Here is a 14,018-nt window from a genome sequence, read left to right on the forward strand (position 1 = left end):
CAAGGTGCCCCTTTCAGGCTTCCAGACCAACAGATCACCGTACCCATGAACACCTCCCTGGAAGGCTGGGGAGCCCACTGCCAGGACCAGTACACCCGAGGTTTGTGGTCAGTCAGAGAAGACCCAGCACATCAACCTGCTGGAGCTACAAGCAATATTCTGGGCACTGAAATCTTCCCTCTCCCTCCTCTGAGGGAAGGTGGTTCGGATCTACACAGACAACACAATGTCCATGTTTTACATCCACAAGCAAGGGTGGACCAGATTGCCACCGCTTTCCAGGGAGGCCCAAGCGCTCTGGTATTGGGCGCTACAACAGAACATGTTCCTGGTTCCCCACCATCTACCAGGGATCCACAACACTCTGGCAGACTCCCTCAGCAGGGAGATGCGCTCTTATCACAAATGGGAGTTACACAAGGACCAACTACACCTGTTGTTCCCGAAGTGGGGCACCCCAGAGATCGACCTGTTTGTCACACGTGACAACAGCTGCTACAAGGCTTTTGCCAGCCGGTTTCCCTTTCCAGACATCTTGGGGGACGCCTTTGCATTCCATTGGGGGGGAATTCCTGTATGCTTTCCCCACAATTCCTCCAGTGCCATGGGTCCTACACACTTTCAAACAGTATCAGTGCAAACTGATATTGGTGGTGCCTGCGTGGTTGAGACAGTAATGGTACTCGGAGCTCCTGGCTCTTTCGGCAGCAGCTCAGATCAGGCTACCCCAGCACCAGTCACTCTTGTCCAGGAACCGGGTAAGGGTTCTGCACCACGACTGACCTCTCTCAATCTGACGGCCTGGCTCCTGTGTTCCTAGAATTTGGGTCTCTTTCCCTCCCGCTGGCATGCCAGGAAGTGTTGGTTAAATCAAGGGCCCCTGCCACTCTGAAATGCTACAAGAGCAAGTTGAAGCTTCCCAGGTATGGTGCAGAAGTCATCGCCTGCGTCCCCAGTCCATCAAACCAGAGGAACTACTACCGTATCTTTTGTCACTGGTAGAGTCTGGTTTGACGCACTCCTACATTAAAGTGTACCTGCCCGCATCCTCCAGATACTGCCAGTCCTCTGGAAAGTCTTTCCTTTGGTCCCATCAGCTAGTAAAAGAGTTTCAACGAGGTCTGTTTAGTTCATTTCCTCCAGTCCGTCGCCCCACACCAGCTTGGAAACTCAACGTACTGTTCACAAGAAGATAGAGTTGGGATAAATTGTTTTTGCGCCAACTTGAGTTCCTTTGGCTCCTTTGCTTGTTGAAATTCAAATTTTTAAGAGCAGATTAAATAGTTCAGTCTTTTTATTGTGTATTAAACAAACAGTCTCTCTATGTATCAAACATACATTTTATTTTAGTCTCTCTACACGTGTAGAGATCTTTTGCAATTGTGTTCATTTACTGTGCCTAGAAAAAAATACAATAAAAGAATGCGTGATATTTGTGACGGTTAAAGCATTGCAATGCAAGACAATGGTTACATGGTTACCTCTTAAGGCTAATTGTACAAACAAAGGAAATACTTTGGTATAGAATTTCTTTTTAGGAGAAATATTCATTTGTTCTAAATAATAGTACTGCTCACAAGGCTAATGAGACCCCCTTTTGAGCCCATGCACCATGCATCCCTCTAATCCTGTCATGGAAGATGGCTTTTCTGTTCGCAATTACTTCTGCAAGGTGAGTAGGAGAGATGCAGGCTTTTTCTTCAAAGCCGCCTTATTTGACGTTCCACAAGGACAAGGCTACGTTGCGAACTAATCCTAGGTTCATACCGAAGGTACCTACAACCTTTCATATTAACCAAGGTGGTGTTACCAGTGTTCTTCGGCTCTTCCGCATCTCCGGCAGAACGCACCCTGCACACAGTGGATGTGGTTGCGGTTGCATGCCCTCAAGTACTATGTGGCCCACACAAAATCACTCAGTTTAACGGATCAAGTATTTGTCGCATTCTGACCGACAGGGCCCAGCAAGGCTGTCTCCAAGTCTTCTATTGCCATATGGATTGCAGCCTGCTTCTCTTTCTGCCACCAGCAGGGCGGGCAGACCACTTCTGGGTAGACCCGAGCACATTTCACCAGAGCAGTGGCTGCGACTACTGCTTTTCTCTCTGAGATCCCGCTGCCGGACATCTGCCATGCAGTCACCTGGAGGTCGGCGCACACATCCACCAGATTCTACTGCGTCAACAGGGATTCCGCAGAGGAGTCTAGAATCTGCCAGGCAGTTCTACGAAACCTGTTCGCATAAGGTTGGTAAATCTCCTGTGGTAAGTGATATGGGAGCTCCTCCACCCTTGTGTATTGGTTGTTTTTACTGCTTTGTAATTTACTCGCAGCATGTGAATCTATGAAATATCCAATGCTGGAGAAGGAATAAGTTACTTACCTGTAACTCCTGTTCTCCGGCATTGGTATCTTTCATAGATTCACATGCAACCCTCCCTCCTACCCCTCATGGCTCGTCATTTGGCTCTTACTGCCACTTTACGTGCACTTGCCAAATCTGAAGATGGCTGTCAGGGGCCGAGTTAAGGGAATGTTCCCTAGTGGCTGTGGGCAGTATGACCAAAAACGACGACGATGGAGAACTAAAGTGACTGAGGTTTCAGTTTAATTTAAACTGCTCTATTTTATCGAGCATTCCCAGCCTGACAACGGCAATATTCACAGCATGTGAATCTATGAAAGATACCAATGCTGGAGAACAGGAGTTACAAGTAAGTAACTTATTCCAAATACCTATTTATTTATTTGGGTATAGTTCGAAGAACTTTTACAACATTACATATTAAAATAATACTTAATAGACATCTATAATGATAGAATTCAAGTATACAATTTACAATTCAAAGTTCACAATTCAATGAATTCAACTTTCGCAATTCAAGATTCAGAACCCAGGGCAGACAGAAAGCCAAATCAATCAATTAAGTTACTAACCGAGCAAACAAACCCAAACAGAATGCACCTACCAAATGGATACCAGTGCCACTGCTCTACAGGTATTAACCAGAGGGCCAACACACCAAGCAAGAAGTAAACAAGGGTGAGTATCCCAAGTAGACCGGGTAACCTCCCCAACAGTCTTAAAACCTAAAAGTCCCTATTAAATAGAGGCTTTATTAAGAACGGCGAGGACTCCACCACGTGTGCCCTCAATAAATACATAAATATAAAACCAATGCTGGGGGAATGCGGTAACACCCGTTTAATTGAGAGACAAAGGCACTCAGTGACTAGTTGTTTTTAAAAAAATATTTATTTTCATAGATTCATAAATAAATACATACACAGACAAATGTATACAACAAAATTGTCATTTAAACAACAGCATTTTAAACCTTATATAAACAAAACTATGTACATTTAGAGTAGAAAAATATTCTGAAGTAATTCATCCCCTCCCAAAATCAAGGTCTTAAAATAAAAATTAATTTTCTCCACCAGTACCTTCTCGCAAATCGCACCAAATTCCACCCAAAAACCTTGCACTCTTACACAATCCCACATCATGTGTTCCGGAGTCCCAATTTTATGCACACAGCCCCAGCAATCATTGGTATTAGTAAGTCCTCTCTTACACAACCGTTCCTGGCTCCAATACACCCTTTTTAAGATCTTAATCGGTTGGGATCTTTCACCTAGGCTTAAAGAACTTTTGACATTTTGACCCATTCTCGGCCACAACTCTGAAGAAATATCGCATCCAAGTCTCCGACTCCATTGATCTCTCAGCAGAACGTTTTCCTTATATTCAGCAACAATTTGATGATATACCCTCCTAGCCAATCCTCCCTCTCCCTTTTTTGATTTAGTAGTGAAAAATTCCACTAACCCATCGCTTATCTCTACTTCATCAATTGCTATCCTGAGCTTCTGATAATCTGAGTTCGTAAAGGCAATGATATTCAATTTTTCAGAAACCTCCCTGGCCGTCAGCCATTTCCCATCTTGAAACAGATCTGCTATCCACCTGACCCCTCTCAAGAACCATTCAGGCCAAAAAAATAATCTTTCCTTCCACCTTGATCCTGGCATTCAACCAAATTCGATGCACCTGGATCCTTAAGAGTATCAAACTTTTAGAAATTCAGAGTTTCTTCCAAGAAGGTCTTAGAAATTCAGTCAAGGGATTCTTCACATAACCAGGTCCAGCCATGGTTGACAATATAGCCCTTGGTGACAAAGGCCCATTCGACCCAGCCTCAGCTATCGCCCATTCATCCGGCGTGTTAAGGAATGGGATAAAAAACGGTGTCATGAAAGCCAGGTGATAAGCCCGGAAATTAGGGATCCCTAGTCCACCCTTCTCCAGGTGCAATTGTAATTTCCAAAGCTTCAATCTGGGTGGTTTATGGTCCCAAATGAAATCTTGCACGATCCTCTCTAATTCCTTCCAATATTGTGAGTTGATATTCAGCAGAATCATACCCAATACATAATTAATCTTCTGAGTTGAGGTCATCTTAAGGGCATTAAGTTTCCCCCCATAAAGATATTTAACACACCCCAATGTTCCATAGCTCTACAAAGTTCTTTGAGATTTTCCTGCACAATGTCATTTATCTTAGGCGTTAACCATATCTCTAAATAGCATATTCTGTCAGCACACCATTTGAACCCTGTTGAGGTTAAAGCTTGTTTATTGCAAGTAGACGTCAAAGGCAACACTTCAGACTTTTACCAGTTAACTTGGTAACCAGATGAATGATGAAAAAGTGACAGAATATCCATAAGCATGGGTAAAGATTCCTCCAGACCCCTCAAGACCAAAAGAAGATAATCTGCGTAGAGCCACAATTTCTGCACTAAGCCTCAACAGCTCACTCCGTGTAGCCTACAATCTTGTCTGAGGGCTAAAGCCAAAGGCTCAATAGCAATGATGAATAATAGAGGAGACAGTGGGCACCCTTGTCTCGTACCCCTCCTAATTTCAAAAGTGTCAGATCTTAAGCCGTTAATATTAATATTCGCTGGAGGGCAAGGATAGAACAATAGTACAATTGTATCCAAGACATGAATTTTGCACCAAACCCCATCGCACACATCGCTGAATACAGATATTTCCAGTTAACGTAGTCAAATGCCTTTTCTGCATCAAGTGATAGCACTGCGATATCTTCTAGGAGTCCACGGCATTCGACATTGTTGGGATCAATTTGCGGATATTACTCAGTCAGTCTGCCCTGAATAAAACCTGATTGATTATTATGAATCAAACGTAGGAGTACATGTTCCAACCTTAAGGCTAAAATCTTCGAGAGAATCTTATTATCTGTCTTTATCAAACTGATAGGTTGGTAGCTTGAAGGTAGATTCTCATCCTTCCCTTTCTTTAGAAAGACCGAAATAGTTGCGTGGCTAGTGGAATGTGGTAGAAAACCCGTCATCAAAGAAGCATCAAACATATCTTTCAGCAGGACCAGCGCAGAATGTGGCAACAATCTGTAAAATTCTACCAGGAAACCATCCGGCCCCAGCGATTTTCACAAATTTTATCTTCCAATAGCCCTTTTAATCTCTTCTAATGTTATATCTTCTTCTAAAGATTTAAAGTCAGTATCAGAAACTTTCGTAATCTCTAATCTCCTAAGGAATTGTTTTCCATCACCGGTGATTTCTGGCTCATTTTGATATAGTTCCGTATAAAAATCCATAAAGATCTCATTGATTTTCCTCGGATGAAATGTTATCAAACCCTTCTGGTCCCTTATCGATGTTATAGCTCTTTCTGACTTCATTTTCCTCAACCTATAAGCCAGCCAACGATCACACTTTTCTCCCTTCTCATAATACGAACATTTCAGCTGGTATATATTCCGTTCGGCCCTTTCTGTTATCTGCGCATTCAACTTTTTCTTCAAATCCCGTAACCCATTCACTTTTTCATATTCCTTAGGATCAGCCATGACTTCCCGTGAAAGAGACCACATCTGAGAATCCAATTCAAGTCTCTTTCAAGTCTTTTCTTTTGACCGCTAGACAGGCCAATAAGTATCCCTCTTAAAGTACACTTGAAGGCCTCCCAAACTGTCTGAGGATGTACCTCCCCAGTGTGATTCTCTTTCATGAAAAAATCTATCTCAGGAGCGACTTTCTTCACTATTTCATCATCCTACAAAAGCGATGTGCTCATTTTCCACGTACACGACCGATGCAGTGCGAATTCCAATTTCAAATACATTCCAACATGCGTATGGTCTGTTAGGAGAATATTCCCAATTTTACTAGATCTGTAATTTTCAGCCATTTTCCCGGCCGTTAACAACATGTCTAATTTAGAGTAAGTCTCACGCGCCCCCAAATAAAAACTGTATTCCCTAGCGGAAGGATGCTCCAGCCTCCAGTTGTCCTTTTAGATTGTTCTTTATGCAAATCCTGCAACACGAGAAAATGGTTAGCATTTTTCCTATACAGTCTGCACCTACTTTTATCCATTTCGGGATCCAAGACCACATTAAAGTCGCCTCCCAAAATAATACCCGGCGAACCCAAATCCTGAATTGCTTGAGCTACTTGCCTGAAGAAAGTTCCATCATCAACTGACGTAGCGTATATATTACATAGAATCACATTTGTCCCTTGAATGTCAACCAACAATGAAATTATGCGTCTCTCATGATCTGAGACTTCTTTCAAGACTTTAATCAGTGCATTTTTGCATATCAGAATCGCAACTCCTCTGGATTTAGAGTCCTAAGAGGAACCAAAAACCTTCCCGACCAATTTTTTTCCAATCTTGTAATTTCCCTCTGCTCAAGGTTCTTCTCTTGTAAAAAACACAAATCACTTTTCATATCGTTCAAGTACTTGAGGACCTTTTTCCTTTTGACTAGATTGTTCAGACCATTCACATTCCAGGTGGTTATACACAATTTCTCACCCATCTTATCATACACGCTTCAAATAATGCACATTCATGAAAAGGTAATAGACTCATTAAAAAACACAAAGTAAACCACCCCAACCCTCTAAAGCGAAATCTAGACAAAACATTAAAGTACAATACAACTAGTGCATTTCAAAGGCCCTATACTCTAGGCACCTTTCCTAATTCACTAGAACTCTATCTCAAAGTAATTCAAATTAAAACCTCAGCACCCTCCCCACTTTCCCCATACTGGAACAAAAATTAAGTATATCCGACAACACTATCCCAAATACTATGGAAACAAGGTAAACAAACAGCAACATTGTATTATATCTGCACACCTGGCGTAGTCAGCCTTCCACGTATCCTGGGACAATGCATGCACCAAAACAGAACCTGAACCTCCCCGACATGCCATTTACCTTCATGTAGAAGTCCACCAACCCCACTGACAGGAAATCAAAATCCAAATGAACCAAATTAAGGCTGACATGTTTAAGTAGCCAGTCGACCTACAATAACAGCCAAAACAAGTGAATTCCATTTCCACCTAAAGCATTTCTACGAATTCCAATCATATAACACCAAACACATTCCAACCAATTCCAACAAACTGTTCAAACTAAGATCCTCAGTCTTGGGACTATCGCACCAATCGCACCATTAAAGTTTCTTAAACCTTTCAATGCGCAAATTGTAATTCCCTTTCACTTTCCTTATCTAAGGTATTTAAGGCCACTAATCACCTCACACCTACCAGGAGCAGAGTCAGAGCACACCGGGACACTGGAAACACTACTACTCATAGTCCTTCACCCAATTGAGATTCAACATAAAGTATACGCCAAGATATTACAACATGTTCGAGCTCCATCCTCGCATCCCACACCCTACCGAGATTCACCAGTGTAGAATTGCCTGACCTGTAAAAGAAATATAATGTTAGCAGACAAATACGTGGTAAGTGTAAAATGTATACAGATAAGCAAATACCGCCGAAAATCTAAAATCAAAACAAATAGCAAGGTTGCATTAATTAAGTGCTCAGTCAGTTTATACAAGATAAGTAACTTACCAACCACGTGTACTCCCAATCTTCCTGTTCAGCCTAAATATAACATAGTAACTCAAGAACCCTCGAGGATCTAAAAATAAACCGACCTGAGTTGTAAAAGGTAGAGCTACCCCCCCAGTTTACTTAATAAGGCTTCCATCGAGCTCAAAAACATACCAAGTTAGAAGAATCTAAATAGCATACTTCGGATTGTATGTGTTGGGTCAAAATTCATTGTACAAACTTTCTGTTTCTAAAATTGAGTTGTGAAAACCCAAGCTATGTAGTTAAGGTGATACATCTGGTACTTCTTGTATCTCAGTATCAGGAAATTATATCGATAGTTGTACACGTTGACCCGATACACACAAAACCAAAACGGCCCGCATTTTGCCAACTGTCTAGCTAAGCAGAGCCAACTACAGCCATGAAAATGTATGAAACCCAGACCATATGTTAGTCTTAAAATAATATGAATGGCCAATCTCGTTAGTCTAAGAACAGGAAAGCCTGAAAAGCTAATCTAGGGCATGCCGGGGTCCAAAACCATCTAAACTCCCACCACCAACGCATAATTTCCTCGTTATAATCCATTTACTAGATTATCGTGCTCCTCCCGATCAAAAAGAAAAACGCTCAATTCTGATCAGAGTAACATAGAAAGCAAAAACATCACCATCTAAAATTGACATTCCTCTAGACATTAGACCTTGGCTATATGACCCATTGGAGACACGACGAGTCAAAAATAATCATAAGGACAGATATAATATGGAAAAATCTCCAACTGATGCGTACCGTAGACAGTGTGGATTTATCATTGTACTCACACAACGGCCTGTTGTACAAAAAACTATTAATGTTATTGGCATACAAATCATGGAAATAAAAGAAAAACAAACCTGGGGAATCAATTCCTAGACCCTATGCACAAGGCCATCTCGTACCATAACCCCAATGAGCCAAATCCTTAACATAAGTCACAGTATACAAGCCCGTCCCCCACATCCATCTTTAGAAAACCAGATTGATACTTTAAATACAAAGAATCAAGTATACGATACTTTACAGCATACCAACCTGTTATTTGAAAAATGCACATAAGAGTTCTAAAAAGAAGGAATGTGACACTTTATAATGTGAAAAGGCATAGTGAACATTAGTCATATTATATCCAATCCCAGTAGGTGTACTGATCCCCACTTGTAAGGCACTCATTATATATATGGAGCGATAAGATCAGTCTTGCAAAAGTCTAACAGCTGACATCAACATCCACAGTTGCGTATACATTGTAATGGTTTATATTGTGGGAATGCTATAGAAACTGGAACCGGACCTTTTTGACGTTGTCACTGTGCTAAGTAGGTTTCACCGTTTAAGGGGAACAGTATCATAACATGCAGGGTGTTGGAAACGAAACTGGAAGGTACGTATCGTTGAAGTGAGCATTTCTCCACATTAAAACTGGCATGCAGGTCCCACGCAATCAGCACAGCACTGAACTTTAAGGTATACCCAACAAACCAGGACCCACAGCTCCTCTCCCAAAAAAAAAGGACTTGCCTAGGTGCACAACAAATATTCTGTGCTGCTCAGGACCGACACCACTCCGCACTGAGACATAGACGTATTAAATAAAAAGAGAAGTAGGCGCCGCCATCGGGACAAAATCAACTATTTATCGTATGACTGCAATTCCATCCAGAGTACCGTCTGCTCTCAATCCATAATATTTGTGATGACTATAGATGGTAGCTTTGCCATCGACGCTGAAATTCAAACTAAAGAAATTAGCGCTCTCGCCTTTTAGTGTACCAAGAAAATCCATCGTGTTCTGAGCACTATATGTTTTAGATGTGATCAGTGGACAAGTCAGCATTCCAGAACGGTATGATGATCGGTTCGATGGTGATCCTGCAGATATAGTACCGACCGCCTCCCTCCTAATTTACAGCCGTGGGCCATTTGGAAGACTCCACATACACTGTCAAAGCGAGAGACAATTCCCTGCGTCACTTTCGTCAATTACGAACCAGTCAGGTGACACTGACAAGATGCTGAGGTTCCCTTTATCAAGCTTTAGCTGCGCTCGAGGAGAGTTCCATGAAATCACGACGGCCATACGGTAATACGTTCGATCTCACAATAAAACGTAGAACCGTCTGAAAGATGCAGCGCCATTTTGGGAAAGTGTTGTCAGTCCAAAAAAGTAATAAAGACAGCAAAAGAGACAATTAAATATTAATAAATGAAACAGTAGCAATATCTGGGGGAGGGGCTCCAAGCCCATCCAATCAAGGCACTGAAGCAGAGATGTTTTGCAGGTTTTCCAACAAACTCAAAGCTTCTTTAGGGTCATAAGTAGTTTTCTCCCCAGCAGGCAGACACCGAGTCAGAAGGTTGGCTTTATTCAGATAAACCTTAATGCCCAAAAGCTTGGCCATATCCTTGACACTTTTAAAGGATCTTCTCTTCAGCAAGGTCTCCTTTGGGTAATCTGGATAGAGGAAAATAGGACTCCCTTTGTAGCTGGCGCTTCCTTTATTCCTGGCAGCACTCAACAGATTTTCCTTTGTCCTGGAGCTCACAAAAGTAATTAAAATATGTCTGGCTCTTGGGCCCAAATTTTTTCCAACTCTGAATGCCTGGTCAATGTCCTTCACGGAAATTGGGTCAAAGTTAAAGCAATCTTTTAAGATTTCCGTCACAAAGGGGATCAAGTTGTCGTTATTTTTCCCTGCCATTTCTTCTATCCTCACCAGTCTTAGGTTTTTCCCCTTCATTTTCAAATCCAACTCCAAATACTTCTCCTTTTCCTTCTGTATTTCTTCCTTCAAGTTGTTATAGGCCCTGAAGCTGCCCGCAATCTCAGTGCTCATGGTTGTTGAACCTGCTTCCAAAACTGAGGCCCCGCTATCCAGATGAGAGACTTTCAGATTGAGGTCTGCCAAAGATGGCTTAACTTCTCCAACATACTGGGCGACTTTCAGCAGAAGGGTATAAATGTCCTGAGGACTGGTAGTCTCACTCACCTCTGGGGCTTGTTTAGATTTCTTTGGAATAGGGTTTTCAGCAGTTTAAATTTTTCTTTGAGTTCATTATCATATATGATAAAGGAGAGGGCCAGGAGCTGCAGGATTAAGCTGCTGCTTCTGCTGCCAGCATTCTGGAATCGTTCTAGTCACTAGTTGTGTACTTCGAGTCACTACCATCCACACCCTCAGGCTAAGTTTCATTAAATCTTTTCCCTACTACCGTAAACAAGGCTTTTGGTCACCAAAGACCATACACGGAACAAGGCAAGCTTAATACATTTGGCAGACCAATTGCAGAACCAAGGAATATCAGACGGCCAGGGTGGCAAAAGGCCTACACACTTGGGGGCTGACAATCCTTTCCCAATAAGCCAGCGTAGAGGCAAGTGGAAGTCCAAGGGCAGGGCATGTCCAAGGGCAGGGCATGCCCGACGGCTTGAGGAGCTGCCAGAGTGTCCCCCCCCCCCCCTGCCCTTCTAAGGCTTTAAGCAAGTTATTAATAATGTGAAGCAAGCCATAATATGTAGGGGTAAACAATGGTATGACAAGTAAGAGGTGGACTCCACTTACACGTGTGTCAGAGTAGCAGCTCCAGGAATTCCGTAGCATGCACCAACATCGGTTTACTCCCTCTATCCCCACAGGCCATCCCCACCCCTCTGGTCCACCCGTGATGTTCCCTTGTGCTCCCCCCCTTCTCACACACAGGTGTTGCATGTTTTGCTTGATTCTTCTACCCTGTTGCCCCCCTCCAGCCTACTTCTGCAGGAGTCTGTCTTGATACATTCTGGTTTCACCATCACCGTCTTGTGGCCAATGCTGGATTTTACTTTTATGGACTTCATTGATTCACTGTTCGTCACCCTTTCTCATGGTGGCCCTGAATCATGCTGTTCCCATCTTCATCTTGTATCCAGGCTTGCAAAATTGTGTTACTACTGACTTCTGCAATTGTATTCTCTCTCCCCTCTTGCTTCTCCACTCTTATTGACTGCTTACTCTCTGTTCTCTCCTCCTCTCCCTTCTCCCTTTTCCTGTCTCCTCCCCTCCTCCCCTTACTTTCTTCTATGCGCTTACCCTATCAGAATTGTACTTGGACCTAGTATGATAGCAACCTCATCTGTCTCCTCGCCCCTCCCCTTACTTGTCCCCCCCCCAGCACAATCCGGAGATGTCATCAAGCCTAGTTGTTTTGTTCCTCCCCTCCCTTTCTGCACCTCTCTCCCTCACCTTTTGTTTTCTCTGGCTCTACCAGAAATGGCCTAGTCCGGTCTAGTCCGGTAGTCGCCTGTCTGTTTCCATTTCCTTCCCACTCTCCCCCTCCCGTCCTTATCTATGTCTTAGCTCTTGCACTATCTAAAATGTCATCAGGCCGAGTATGATAGTTAATTTCCCATCCTTACTGTTCATGGCCTTTAAGAATGTAATTGTATTTTCCCTTTTGCCTTGAAGCTTTTTGAAACACATTGTGTATAGGCGCTATATAAATAAACTATCGTATCATATTATATAGATGCTAAGAAAACACTCCCAGTGTATCAGCGAGGCCAGAGATCAAATCAGGGAAACTCAGAATCTCGCTTTGCAGTAATTCAAAAGACGCCCCACCACGCATACCGCAAGGACCCTGCAGGACTCTGCTCTCTCCGGCAACACTGTTTTGAGGAGATAGCCCCACCTCCTTCAACTGACACAGAAAGCAGACCGGGGCTGTGCCGGGGCTCAAATGACAACAAGGACTCTACAGGACTCCCTAATGCCTTTTTAGTTAAAAGGGTCAAGTGATGCATTTTAAAAGTGCAATTTGTGAGTACATTGAAAATAACATGATAGGGTTTTCCTTGTGGTTATTCTTGTGTGTGCCTCCAGTGACATTCTAGTGGTGGCATGTTGGCGATTAGCCATATTCGGAGAGGTCAATTTTATAAAGGCACTTGCTATGAATTTCAATAATTTATAACATCATTCTTTATCATGCAATTAAAGCCCAAAACCACATAAATAGAAAATATTACAAAAATATATTGCACACAGTGAGCTGTGAGCTTTCAATAAATGGTTATTTTCACACAGTATTGTGTTTAATATAGATTGTCTTTTTATGATATTTTTAATGATCTTTTATTGGATTTTCAGTCCATATTGTCAGTACATCAAAGTGCCAAAAAAGAGGCCAAACCGTGCATTATCAATACATCTAAATGATCCGACTTGGACATTAGAGTGCTGCGGTGCACCTGTACACATGTTCATTTCAACCGAAGGACTCCCTGTTCAATATTTCAGATGAATGAGCGACTAACCTTGGTGCCCTGGTTGTTATTGCTGAACCCATCCTTCACTTCCAACTTTTAGACTGTCATCTAAACAGCATCCCATTAGTGTCTGTCAGACTAAGATGCTGTACGAGCTCAGATTTCCAGAGACTTGGTGCCCCTGCTCTCTGTACACAATCAGCAAAGTGTCGCTAGGTTATGATGTTCACTTTGCTCATCCAGTAAAGTGGACATAATTTTTGTCCTAATATATATCATCCAAATGTTGTTCTATAAGGTCGGTGGAGACTTGTTTTTCCATTCCTGAGCTATCGCCAATTCCACCATGACTAACGTGAGAGTAAGCAGTCTGCCTGAATTAGATTGGAAAGGATAAACTGTATCCCCCCCTCACCCTTGCCAGAATGCAGGCCAATGGGTCTAGGTGCAAAGTGAGACCAGAGATATCCTTGGTCAAAAGTAGCACATCTTCCCAATATGTTTTCTATGACGTTTGCGCCATCCCAATTGTCAAAACAGGTCACCCTAGAATGGATGATTCTGCCAACTTTCCATCCTTACAAATTCTCAAGCAGTAAATGTTGACGGTGAAGAAACTCAATTTTTGTGAGGCTGAAGTTTTTGGGGAGACCATGCCGCTGGTGTGCGGTTGCTCCATGTGGAAGCCAAATTCACCCATACCATAATGTTAGGACTTATCATTCCTCTGATCCGAATGTCTTCACCCAAACTCATTATCAGTCTGACTTCTGTGGACCTCGTCATTTCACTTGCTCAGGCGT

At 42.6% G+C, this 14,018-nt stretch overlaps 1 protein-coding gene across 1 annotated transcript in view; it reads left to right on the forward strand.

Moving 5' to 3' along the window:
• Positions 1 to 14,018, forward strand: part of MAP3K9 (mitogen-activated protein kinase kinase kinase 9) — a 623,616-nt gene that overhangs the window by 594,086 nt on the left and 15,512 nt on the right. The window lies entirely within an intron of this gene.

The sequence above is a fragment of the Ambystoma mexicanum genome, chromosome 14 (genome assembly GCF_040938575.1).
Source record: "Ambystoma mexicanum isolate Mex_15411 chromosome 14, UKY_AmexF1_1, whole genome shotgun sequence".
NCBI classification, from domain to species: Eukaryota; Metazoa; Chordata; class Amphibia; order Caudata; family Ambystomatidae; genus Ambystoma; species Ambystoma mexicanum.